Genomic DNA, 14,536 nt, shown 5'->3' with positions numbered 1-14,536 from the left:
TTTTTTAAAGTTGAGTAAACTGGAAGTGGGAATATACTGCACTCTGAATCTTTAAATCAGTTTCCTACAGCTTATACTACAGTACACTACATAATATGGTCCCTAACTCTCTCTAGCTGTCACTTTGTGATATGAGAGTGTGTGCGTGTGTGAGTGTGTGAGTGTGTTTAGGTTTGTCGACTGCTCATTCTGCAGGAATTTACAATCCGTAAGAACAGGGACTCTGTCTGCTTTTATTCCTTGCTGTGTCTCCAGTACTTAGAACACTGCCTGATGCTCAATTGATGGCCCATATGTTTCTATTGAATGGATAAACTGTGTTGTTTCAAGAATCCAAAATGTTTCAAAAGACTGTAAGAACCATGGCAAGGTTGGGCTACTTGGCATAATATGCTGAAGGCAAACTGTTAGCAAGAACAATTTTGTTTGTGATGAGATCTAGCTCAAAATTACTTAATATTTCTTTAGTCTAATCTTAAATATATTGCAATAATCTTAACTTTAGGATAATAAATGAAAGTACACCTTTAATAGAAAACTGTTTTTTATTATTTACTTTGGCTTTTACTTGAGAAAAGTTTATGAAATTTGTGGGCACAAAGTATATTCATCTTACTGTCTTCTTTCCTCAAAGTCTTTGAGCATGAGAGGATGGTGCCTACTACTCAAATGCCTGGCAGGAAAGGAATGGGGAAAAAATAGCCAATATGTCAGTCCAAGTGACTCAACATTCTTTTCAACTCAAATCAAAGCTTTTATTCCATGCTTATAAATTACCTAAGCTATAATACATAAGGATTTCCCTTAGCCGGTTCTATTCAGACTTCAGGATTAACTGAAGATTAAAAACCCAGTATTGCTGTTGTGGCTCTGTCTGCATTTATATGTAGGTCTAAAACAAATTATTCTATGCTAGAGAAACCATAAATTTACCATGAAATAAAGGTTGTTTTCATTTGTTTTTTACACATTCAGAGAAACTTCTCTAGTAACAAACTATAGAAATGATCCCTGAAAGTATAGTCTTTCGTTTGTTTTTTAGATGATGATTCTATCTTAACAGGAGTTTGTTAGGTAAGTTTGCAATTACTTTATTCACTTTCACTTCCACAGGTCTCATCAGAGCCAAGTGTAGGGAAACAAAATCATTTTCAACAAACTGGTTAGATTAAAATATTTTCATCATTGCCCATAAAATAGCATAAAAGTAAAATAAACAAATGAAAGGCATTATCTTGCTTATGAAAAATTTTGACTTTGGGATGTATGTGTTTTCCTGTTAGCTAAAGAGCAGTAAATGGCTCGCCCTGCTCCTGAGCCCATCAAAATGCCCACAAATGAACCTGAGTATGTTAACAAGAGGCACAATTACAATGACACTGCTCACTGGGAAAACTAATCAGACTGTGAAACCTTACCGAATGATTTGTTCCTAACAGATGACATGTTTTTAAGAAATAGTTTTTAACATATGATCTTTGAAAAAGATTAAGACATTAAAGAAAATATCAAGTGGTAGAAAGAATTTAGCCACTCTGATTACTTCTTTATCAGAGACAGTATCTCTGGAAGTCTAATTTTCACTTACCTGCTTACAGTGGAGAAGATGTACAGGAAGGCTTATATTACTCAATTAGTTTATTTAATCTAATAAATTGGTTTACAGACAATCACTTTATAAAGGTAACTATAGACGGAACCATAAATGGGAGAATTTACAGCATGAAGAAATTTTAGTTATCCATAGTCCCCCCATTTAAACAAAGCACTGTGGTAGGGCATGTTCAAGTACAGACATTTTCTGACATCTGATGATTCAATAAAAAAGAAAATGCTGAATTAGGTAGGGGTGATGCAGTCAGAATTTTCTTATATGGCAATGGGGTGAAACCCTGAATATGGAAATGTTTAGCTGCATACCCAACATTATAAGTATTTACACTATAAATAATATGCATCAAACCAGAATCAAAAGTATTGAGAAGAAAAACGATAGCATGGAGAGGTAACTGAATGAAAGGAGATTTAGAATTAAAATTCTAATTAAGAAAATAAGAAATATTCAAGAATGCAACAAGAAAGAACTTCCAAAGAAAAAGTAAAGACTATTAAAGAAACACATCTGTGACTGTCAGAATAAAATCCAATAGGAATTTTTGTAGAAAAAGTTAAATCTACAGTATGTGTATCAAAAAAAAAAAAATCAAACTCTCTCTCTTCACAGATGACATGATACTTTATATGGAAAACCCAAAAGACTCCACCCACAAACTACTAGAACTCATACAGCAATTCAGTAATGTGGCAGGATACAAAGTCAGTGTACAGAAATCAGTGGCTTTCTTACACACTAACAATGAAAATACAGAAAGGAAAATTAGAGAATCGATTCCATTTACTATAGCACCAAGAACCATAAGACATCTGGGAATAAACCTAACCAAAGAGGTAAAGGAACTACAGAACACTCATGAAAGAAATTGAAGAAGACACCAAAAGATGGAAGACCATTCCATGCTCTTGGATCAGAAGAATAAACATTGTTAAAATGTCTATACTGCCTAGAGCAATCTATACTTTTAATGCCATTCCAATCAAAATTCCACAGGTATTTTTCAAAGAGCTAGAGCAAATAATCCTAAAATTTGTATGGAATCAGAAGAGACCCTGAATCTCTAAGAAAATGTTGAAAAACAAAAATAAAACTGGGGGCATCACATTACCTGATTTCAAGCTTTACTACAAAGCTGTGATCACCAAGACAGCATGGTACTGGCATAAAAACAGACACATAGACCAGTGGAACAGAGTAGAGAGCCCAGATATGGACCCTCAACTCTATGGTCAATTAATCTTCGACAAAACAGTAAAAAATATACAGTGGAAAAAAGGCAGTCTCTTCAATAAATGGTGCTGGGAAAACTGGACAGCTATATGTAGAAGAATGAAACTCGACCATTCTCTTACACCGTACACAAAGATCAACTCAAAATGGATAAAAGACCTTATCGTGAGACAGGAATCCATCAGAATCCTAGTGGAGAACATAGGCAGTAACCTCTTCAATATCAGCCACAGCAACTTCTTTCAAGATATGTCTCCAAAGGCAAAGGAAACAAAAGCGAAAATGAACTTTTGGGTCTTCATCAAGATCAAAAGCTTCTGCACAGCAAAGGAAACAGTCAAGAAAACAAAGAGGCAACCCGCGGAATGGGAGAAGATATTTGCAAATGACAGTACAGACAAAAGGTTGATATCCAGGATCTATAAAGAACTTCTCAAACTCAACACACACAAAACAGATAATCATATCAAAAAATGGGCAGAAGATATGAACAGACACTTCTCCAATAAAGACATACAAATGGCTAACAGACACATGAAAAAATGTTCATCATCACTAGCCATCAGGGAGATTCAGATTAAAACCACATTGAGATACCACCTTACACCAGTTAGAATGGCCAAAATTAGCAAGACAGGAAACAACATGTGTTGGAGAGGATGTGGAGAAAGGGGAACCCTCTTACACTGTTGGTGGGAATGTAAGTTGGTGTAGCCACTTTGGAGAACAGTGTGGAAATTCCTCAAGAAATTAAAAATAGAGGTTCTCTATGACCCTGCAATTGCACTCCTGGGTATTTACCCCAAAGATACAGATGTAGTGAAAAGAAGGGCCATCTGTATCCCAGTGTTTATAGCAGCAATGGCCACGGTCGCCAAACTGTGGAAAGAACCAAGATGCCTTTCAACGGACGAATGGATAAGGAAGATGTGGTCCATATACACTATGGAGTATTATGCCTCCATCAGAAAGGATGAATACCCAACTTTTCTAGCAACATGGATGGGACTGGAAGAGATTATGCTGAGTGAAATAAGTCAAGCAGAGAGAGTCAATTATCATATGGTTTCACTTATTTGCGGAGCATAACAAATAACACGGAGGACATGGGGAGATGGAGAAGAGAAGGGAATTGAGGGAAATTGGAGGGGGAGATGAACCATGAGAGACTATGGACTCTGAAAAACAACCTGAGGGTTTTGAAGGGGCAGGGGTTGGGAGGTTGGGGGAACCAGGTGCTGTGTATTATGGAGGGCACGCATTGCATGGAGCACTGGGTGTGGTGCAAAAACAATTCTGTTACACTAAAAAGAAATTTAAAAAAATCAAAAGTCAAAGAATATGACTAAAATAAATTGGAGAAGAAAATTCGAATGGTCCAAGATTCTATTGATATGATGAAGAAAACATATGGAATTCCTCCAGTTCTTTCTCAAGTACATCTTCCCCCTCCAACTTTTTCTTCTCTGCTTTTCCATATTTATTTTCTAAGTGGTATGCTTACTTTAGGCTTCTGTCCCTATAACCTATTATAATCTATTATACACATAACATGGACTCATATCTTATTTTTATGTTGCCCTGGTTGAGTCATGTCAACATATCTTCATTGCACATAGAACAGAATCTGTGGTTTTCCAACCTTAGTTTTTGTCATCAGTGTTCAGTTCATTTACACTGGGTTACTTTCAGTTCTTCAGACATACAAACTCCTCTTCTACCTTGGGGTTTTAACCCCAAGGCAGAAGATAAAATACACATATGTTTGTGTCTCCTCATAAGATTGGCTCTTCATCTTTCATGTCTGTGTTTGAATTTTACTCCCCGGAGATGTCTTGTAAAAGATGTTTCCTTGCTATTGTCTTTCATTGTGCTCATCCATTTGTGATGGCTATGTAAAATGGTATAGTCACATTGTAAAATTCCTCGGCAGTTTCTTATAAACTTAAAATATACTTATCTGATGACTTAGTAATTTTTTCCTGTTCTCCCCTTATATTTAGCATGTGCAATTTCCTCAGTTTGAAACTGCATGGTCATAAGATAAGTATATATTTAACTTAATAAAAATGTCAGGGTCAGTGTCCCCAAAAGGTTGAGTAATCGCATAGTACACACAGCAATATAGTAAGACTTCCAGTTTCTCCATATTCTTAACTATAGTTAGCAAGCAGTGTCAGACTTTTTAATTTTCCTCATTCAAAAGGGTGTGAAGTGATAGTTTTCAGGTAAATTTCCATGTTTACTAATAATACTGAAACCTTTTCATATGCATATTGTCTATTTCTTTTCCTTTAAGATTATTATCTTTGTAATTGGAATGTTCTTATCTGGATTAAACTCCTTGCTAATACATATCATTCTAAGTTTTTTAAAAGATTTATTTATTTATGGTAGATAGAGAGTACATAAGTGGGAGGGGCAAAGGGAGAGGAAGACAGAGACTCTCAAGCAGACTCAGCATTCAGTGCAGAGCTCAATGCAGAGCTCAATCTCATGATCCTGAGATCATGACCTGAGCTGAAATCAACATCTGCATACAACCAACTGAGCCATCCAGGTACCTCTATTCTAAATTTGATCTCAGCCTTTTAATGGCGTTTTCATACTCTTAAATGTGTCTTTTGTGAACTCCATGGCTTTAATTGTAATGAAGAAAATTTTATTAATTTTTAAAATCACCATTCAAGTTTTTCAGTTGTTACAGAAGTCACTAACACAATATTTTAAAAAAATTATCCTAAGTTTACTTCCAGAAGTTTTGTAGGTTTAATTTTTAGGTCTAGGACTATGATCCATCACAAAATAGCTTTGTTGTACAGTATGAAGTATGGTTCTAAATTCACTATTTCCTTGTACTTAATTAGTTTTCCATCACCATTTTTTGAAAATATTTTCATCTTTCCCTTGATTTACTTCAGTGGTGTGTTAAAAAATTAAATAAAAACAAAACAACTTGGTAAGTTTATATATATTTAGACTTATTCTGGTGATTTAAAAAAATAAAATGAGTAAGCCAATATTGCACTGTGTTGATAAGTGTAGCTTTGTTGTAAAACTTGAAAAATAATTAGTTTACATTTTCTACTTTGTTCTCATTTATCAAGATGGTTCCAGCACTCCTAAGACATTTTATTTCCATAAAATCTTAGAATCAACTTGTCAGTATGTATTTTAAAAACTAGCAAAAATATTGATTCAAATACATTAAGGGGAGATATGTGTATGTATCCTAATTGATTCACAATCTAATCAACATCCTTGTTTGCTTTTCTAATGCATAGTATATATATACACAAAATATATGAAATATATGTAATATGACAGACATATATGCATATATTGCATGTTAATATTTATATATTTAGTAATCACATATAACATGCATATGTGTATTATATATGCATATATTTTATATACCCACATATATGAAAAGAGAGAATAAGGAATGGACACTATGTGAAGACACATACACTATATTTTAGAAAATTATTAATAATTATTTAACTGAAGAAAATTGTGATATTGGCACATGAACTGGAGAAATGAATGAATAGAAAAAAATAGAGATCCCAGAAAGTACCAACATCAATATGGAATCTTGCATGGTGTATAGTACAGATGAGACTGATACTCTTTGGGAAGTTATCAACTACTTAAGAGTTGATTGTGGAATGATAGGTAATCCATAGGAAACAAGATAAAATTGGATTCTTACTTAACACAGTTGATAAAACATCTATGCAAAGACAATGTATAAATTAATTTCATATGGATTAAACAATAATTTAAAGTATAAGAATATATAGGAGAATATCTTTATACTTTCTATGTTATAATTTCTATATACTGTAAAAATAATTGTCTATTGTAATAATTGCCTGGCTTTTATTAGTTTGGTCTTTTTCTGTATGATTTGAGTTGGAATTTTTTTTAAAGATCTGGATTATAGGGGCGCCTGGGTGGCTCAGTGGGTTAAGGCCTCTGCCTTCTGCTCAGGTCATGATTTCAGGGTCCTGGGATCAAACCCTGCAACAGGATCTCTGCTCAGCGGGGAGCCTGCTTCCTCCTCTCTCTCCGTCTGCCTCTCTGCTTACTTGTGATCTCTGTCTGTCAAATAAATAAATAAATCTTAAAAAAAAAAAAAACGATCTGGGTTATATCCTTTGTCAGAGAGAAAGAAGAGAAAGAGAGAAAAGAGGACAAGGAAGAGCAGTTAATAATGCACCAAATTCAGGATAGACTTAAATCCAAAGAGAGATGATAAGAATATGAGGGATTCATAAAGGTTTTATTTGAATTCTGATATTTTATTTTTTAAATCTTTTTTTTTTCTCATGACTGTTTTGAATTATTCACTTCTTATTTAGAATTAATTACTTAAATAAAACTCAATGTCAATGTTGCACTTTTCATGCTATAGTTTTAAAATTAGACATTTGTCCAGAAGTATAGCATGATGTACTTTTCTTGCTTTGAGAATGTTCACATTACTCTTTTTGGTGTTGTTTATAAAACTGACAGTAGCAATTTTTCACATACTGACAAGTTGATTCTAACTGACAAGTTGATTACAAGTGTAATAATAAGGCATGGACAATAAATCCCTAATAGATATTAAACCCCAAGTTATGAAAACTTTCTCTATTTCTCCATTATAAACTTTTAAAACCAAAATAAAGAATTGGGTCCTTCTTATGTTATATCAATTTCAGAGTTATAATGTTTATAAATTGTTTTGCTTTTATTTAGAAGTGCCAAAGAGAAAATATACAACCTATACAGAAACTTTATGATTTAAAGATATTATTCTATACAGTAAACTTAAATTTCTTAGTCCAGAGATATTTTTTAAAGTATTGAATTTTACAACAGTCACTATCTGATGCTTTGTAAAATGGTATTAAAGCAGTAAAATTTTTATTTAAAATTAGGATGCTATTTCTAAGAAAAATACAAGATAACCAAAATCCCAAAAGTCTCAGATAGCATAATGCAATAATTAATAAGGGCATTTCTATATAAGTACTATCATTTAGTTAAAAGCAATATTACATAAGCCAATTCATAGGGAAATGCTACAGTTTTCACATACTGCAGGCATAACTTCCATCACCAGAGCAGTGACTGATAGAGAAGAGCACATAATATTTCTAAGGATTATGAATAAAAATATATCTGTTAATATATCAGGCTTGAAAACCAATAACTGAAGGCCCTATAGGATATAATACTGCTGTGTGATTGAGAACAGCCTTCTGAGCCTTGTTATTATGGATTAAGTTGTTAGGGCAAAAAAAATAACCTCTATAATAAGGTAAAAAACAATGTATATAGTATATTGATACTGTATATATTTGGACTTATTCAATTCCAATAATCATACAGGAGAATATATCCCTTATTATTTAAAAATTACACTCACATAATTAATTGTTAGGATGATTGGACTAAAGAAATGTCATATCAATATGTTAATGTATAAAACTGTAATATTATGATAGATGATTACATTTTTAGAAGCTAATTTTTTTAAAAAGGTATGGTTTGAGCATTCACATTTTGATTTTATTTACTATATAACTGAAATGATGTTATTTTTACTTAGTCAGCATTGTAGAAAAAACATGATAATAGTAACAATGGTACCTCTTTTATAGAAGGATAATCTCCGTGTCCAAGAATTTTAGTTAAAGAGACACAAGTAAAATTCTGGATTTTATTCTTAGTAAAAAAAAAAAAAAAAGAAATAAAGAAAGAAAATATATACACAAATAGAACTTTCTTCCTTTAATTTTTAGTTTCTTTGTGAAAGCTATGATGCTACCATAAGCTTGCCACTCAAAATATTATGGTGCATGCATTTGACATATAACCCAACAATCAATGTAGTTTGTTTTTGTTTTTGTTTTTCTGGAATTGACCCGAACTTTGGAGGGAGATATGTGTGTATACACATACATATATCTCTATATCTATCAATATCTCTATGTATCACTAATCAGTTTTAAGAATGGTTTAAGTAAGCTTCAAACTTCCAGAATAAATATTTGCTGCTTCATGGAGAAAGTCTATTTAAGAATAAAAATAATAGTAATCAATTAAAGAAAACGAGACAGATGGCTGGTGACATTTGAACATACGAATCCCGCTATGCATAAAACCAGCTTTTCTGATTGCACTTGCCACTTACAAAAACCAACATCTCCTTTTTCTCTTCAGATATCTCGGATTGTGGCCTGCTACTTATGACTAAAATACTAGTGGCCAACATGAAGATGAAAGTTTTCTATATTTTACAGATGGAGCAATTCTAAGACTCAGAATGGTTACATAACTTAACCAAATCAGATACATTGTAGTGAAGGTCAAACTATTGTATTCAGATGGTAGATTTCTTAACATTTCTCATCTTTTATAATGTTTAAAGCTTTCATGGTACTGCACACAAAGAAAATTTTATTTTTGAAATCTTTGGTAAAATATAGGAATCTTTATCTGACGTATTTAACATTCATCTTATTTGTTAAAATGCCTCAGTTCTTATTATGCCACAGAATGCTAGAGCTATAAAAAAATTAAATATAAACATTGTTTTTTCTCTCTTTGGCTAGAGCAGGAAACTGTATTTTCCTTCCAGGTTTTATAATTTTCTGATGAACAACACATATTCAAGATAATCCCTTATGATAACTTTACAAATCAGGGAAGTTATGGATTTGAAAAGATGTCTCTATTCCTAGGAAATTTTCTTCCTAGGGAAAAAAAAATCACGAGGAGTTTCTAATATAGTAGACAGATTAATGGATATTACCTCTAATCATATGCTATAGTTTTGTCTACTGAGTGTTTATCTTAATGACATTACTCATGAGAACCACAAAATACAAATCTTTAATATTATGAGAGTATGTACTACTTTGAAAAATATTAAAACTTATGACCTTTTATAATCAAAAATACATACGCTAAATCACATAGACTTACATATGTCTGAAAAAGATCCACATTTATAGAAATGACATTTTTTTCCATAGGCCATTCATTTTATGAAAGTGAAATTCTCATGACATTTTATATCTTTTGTGCTTTTACAAAATATATGAATGGTTCATCAAAAAGGTAATGAACATAGGCTTAGTTAACTTCTGGGAGACTTCCTGTATCTTAACTTAATATCAAGAAATATGTTAGAAGTATGAATGTTCAAGAGAAGGACGTACAGGGATATTTGTATACATGGTTTTTGGACATTTCCAGGTAAGCAACTGTCTCTTTCAACCATATTTATTTTCTAGTTCTAGCAAAAAGTCATAAGTTTGTCATGGGCATATAGGATGAAAAATAATTTACATTAAAACATTAAAAGCTGATTTATAATTTATTAAAAAATATGTTTCCATACACTTATAGTAAAACATTTTGAGTTATTTTCTCTGAAGGAAGACCATTAATATGGAAAAATATTTATTAAAAATTATGTAGTTAATTATATAATATTAAATACTTTATTAGAATAATATAATAAACAAATAATATATAATATATATAATAAACAATATATGTATTTGTTGATATATATTGTTGATGTCAATATATATGTGTTGATATATATATAGTTGATATATATTTGTTGATAATATATATTTGTTGATATTTTCTTATAGAGTTTTTCTTACAAACACATAAAATATATTTTGAATGTATTCTTATATGTGTTATCTTAAATTATTAATCATTAATGATGATATTTATATAATTACAGCCTATTTGGCCCTTGAATATGCCTTAAAATGCTGGTATGAAAATAAAAAGCTGGTCAGCTGAAACATATATATATATAAATATATATATAAATAATATATATAAGATAATATATACATAAATATGTAAACATAATAAAATATAGTATATCTTTAAATTTAATATAGATACATATAATTTCATGTGACATTTATAATTCAGTTAGTATTTATGCAGTACTCTCTATGTGTCTAACACTCTTCTGGCACTGGGGATATATCAGTGACCAAAACCAAAAATCCTTTTCCATACAATTCTTACTTTTATAGGAAAGGCAAAATAAAAGCTGAATAAGTGATATATTTGACATGACTAGTACATTAAGGAAGAAAGGCAATAAAGTGATAAACGCTAATGGGTGTGTGTGTGTGCGCACACACACATTTGTGTGCTGGGCCCACGGGGAAGATGACATGTAACTAATAGCCTGAAGGATGATGAAATTTAGGTGAGGAGTACACCTGTCATAAAGCAAAGTGAATAAAAGGCTCTGAAGTGAGACCATGTGTGAATCAGATTAGAAAGATGAGGAAGGGGCAGCCGTTATGATCTTGTAGATCTGCTATTGTTAAGAACTTCCACTTTTATTCTGAATGAGATGAGAAGGCATTGCAAATTTTGGAGAAGATTGGCATGATATATTTTTCATTTAAAAGGATCACTGTAGGGGTGCCTGGGTAGCTTAGCTGGTTAAGTGTCCAGCTCTTGATTTCGGCTCAGGTCATGATCTCAAGGTTGTGAGACTGAGCCCAGAGTCAGGTGCCTGTGCTGGGTGTGGAGCCTGCTTAAGATTCTCTCTCCCTCTCTGCTCTTCCCCAACTCCTCCCTCTCTAAAAAAACAGAAAAGAAAAGAAAATAGAATTGCCAGATGATCTGCAATCCCAATTTATATTAGGATATATATATCCAAAAAAATGATATCAAAACCTCAAAGAGATACCTGCATTCCCATGTTCATTGCAACACTATTCACAATAGCCAAAAACCAAAGTATCCATCAACAGATGAACACAATATACATACAACACAATATTATTCAGCCTTAAAAAAGGAGGAAATCCTGCCATTTGCAACAACAATGAACCTGGAGTACATTATGCTAAGTGAAATAAGCTAGTCACAGAACAACCACCACTGCATGATACTTGAGAGCAAGCATGAGGTCTCTCATGGATTGACAGATCATTTCTCTGGTTCTAAACACAGGTCCTTTGACTGTGAGCAGATTGCAGCATTATAAATCATCATAAATTTAATTTTAAATATAAATTGTTCGAGTCTGAGAAGCTTTGAACAAAAGCAAGAGGAAAGGGAAAAGGTGGCATAATCTGTACAACAGATCACTTATTTTTTTTTTAAGATTTTATTTATTTATTTGACAGAGAGAAATCACAAGTAGGCAGAGAGGCAGGCAGAGAGAGAGGGAAGCAGGCTCCCTGCTGAGCAGAGAGCCCGATGCAGGACTCGATCCCAGGACTCTGAGATCATGACCTGAGCCGAAGGCAGCGGCTTAACCCACTGAGCCACCCAGGCGCCCCCCCAGATCACTTATTTAGGTGACTCCTGTCCATTGAAAAGGGACCAGATGCTTTTGTCCAATCTAATGGAAAACTATGCAATTGAAGAGCCATGAGAAACAAAACAAAACAAAATAAAAACACACATTTGAAATTCCTTCTGATGTTTGATGCTTTCTGTTCACTAACCCTTTTCTGTTTTTACACTGGTTCAATGTTTAGGATCTAGGGACTGGCTGTATCTTGGTCTGTTATACTTTGATCAGTATAAGAGATTTCTCCGCCTTATTCCCAAACTTTACATTTTCTCTCACTACTGTGTTTTACTTTTCTTTCTTTTTTTTTTTTTTTTTTGAAGGTGTCAGCCCTTGTTTCCCGTCTCTGTTTCCTAAACAGACATGTATTCTTTAATTTATGTTCAGAGAGCTGCCTTCCCTCTGTCTGAGAGGAACTACTCAGTTATAAGTCACATGCCTCTTCTAGTTTTATATCTAAAAGCTTTATGTGAAAATTGTCAAACATCTCCTCTTAAATCACTATTTCACAGGGTTTACCACCCCTCCCAAAAAAGTCTATATATTGGCTTGCCTTCTATCTAGGAAGCTGTTCCTTCTTTGATTCTCTTGCCATTATTTTCAGATGCTTTCCAAACTTTTACATTTTGCACATTTTCTTATTCCTGTCATGAAAATTTTACATACCCTGAAAGCTTTCCCTGGCATCCATCTCCAAATCAAAATTAGCACCTCTCATGTATGGTTAATACAATACCTACCTTGACTTCTTAGCAATTACCACAATATATTTTAATTATCTGTTTGTGTATTTATATTTTTTATTTTGCAGCAAATTGCTGAGAGCAGATTAGTTCTCCATCTCAATAGTATATTGCAACACCTACCTCAGTGCTTGAGAAGAATAGGTGATGAAATATTTCTGAATTAATTAATGGATGTCAATTCTATGCAGATGACATCTAATGGTGCATTTACCATTAGGATTGCTCTCCTGAGTTCCATTCTCATGCTTTAAAAGTAGTTTCCATGTTATGAAACTATGTTTCAGACAATCCCACTAATTTTTTTTAATCCAAACCAATTCTGGTTTTGTTCTTCATATTTGCTAAGTCTCCCAGCTTCATAATCTGGAACTGAATATTGGATTTTCTCTCTCTCCCTAGGCCCACATGTCTCAGGGCAAATTATTCATTTTCTAGAATTCATTCCTCCCTTCTCTATGCCTGTGGTTATATAATGAGTATGATCTTTATGCTTTTATTTTCTGGTCTATTGGAATAGACTGCATTTGGCCATTTCACTGTCAAAATCTCTTTCACATGTGCAAATCTTTCATAGGTGTCACTGTCACTTCTAAGCTACTTTCAAGGTGCACATAAGCTTCAAAAAATCTCCCTCATCCTCCTTACAGACTCTTCTCAAGCCATTCTGTGTTATATATAATGTGCTTCAACCTGGTCTCTGGGTTTTTCTCCTCCAAATCCAAAAGCAGAAAGAGTTTTATATAACAGAATGGGGACCCGTTCTGCTAACAGAAATGTATTGTTTGGACTTTTGTTCTCCAACTACGTATCTTTGCAGTCTTTGACAAATCACTCGTTTATGGCTTACTTCCTTTCTACAAAAATAAGATATTTCTATTCTTGTGTGTGCATGTGTATGTGTCTGTGTGTGTGTGTGTGTGTTCATGCACACGAACATATGCTGAAAACATGATTGTGTACGTGAGGCACTTAGAAAAGGGCTTACTGCATACTGACTGCTCACTCAGTAGTAGTTGCCATCAGGATGTCCATCCATGAGGTGACCAAGCTAAACCACCCCCAGCCCATATATTATATTATACTTCAGATACTCTTGCAAACAGACACAGACCATGATTAAGTCTGAACTGATTTGTACAAGTATCTAAAAATAAACACAAATGTCTTCTTAATTCTACCTCCACTTTAAAATAAAACCCTTCCAAAAAGTTGTCAAACCTCTCTACCTGTTTCCTATTCACCTCTTCCCACTCTCTCTGAATCTACTCCCATCTGGCCTTTGCTCCCAGCACTTCCCAAACTATTCTTCTTAGGTTCCCAATGATAAGAAATAGTTTATGTATGGTCCAGTATGACTCTGGACCCAAGTATTCTTAGTTTCATAGAGAAAGCAATAGAGATTCCAAAAAAAAATTAAAAGTAACTGGGTATAGTAGGTCTCCAGATCTTGAAGTAGTTGGGTGAAATCAGTCAATCAGATTCTAAATTATTTGTGCACACTCTGTGTTTTCATGAAACTTCCATATTTTTGTAACCTTTGAGTTACTTAATAGCTATTCAAAATTTTATGCCCTCTTACTTTCATATCAA

The 14,536-nt window shown here is 33.2% G+C and overlaps 1 pseudogene; it reads right to left on the bottom strand.

The window, feature by feature from the left end:
* Positions 1 to 931: 931 nt before the first annotated feature.
* On the bottom strand, positions 932 to 1,027 carry LOC122905612 (annotated as a pseudogene).
* Between the last annotated feature and the right edge of the window lie 13,509 nt (positions 1,028 to 14,536).

Source organism: Neovison vison, chromosome 4, assembly GCF_020171115.1.
Source record: "Neovison vison isolate M4711 chromosome 4, ASM_NN_V1, whole genome shotgun sequence".
NCBI lineage: Eukaryota > Metazoa > Chordata > Mammalia > Carnivora > Mustelidae > Neogale > Neogale vison.
Note: the sequence above shows the minus strand (reverse complement) of the source record. Positions and strands in the feature narration are given on the sequence as shown.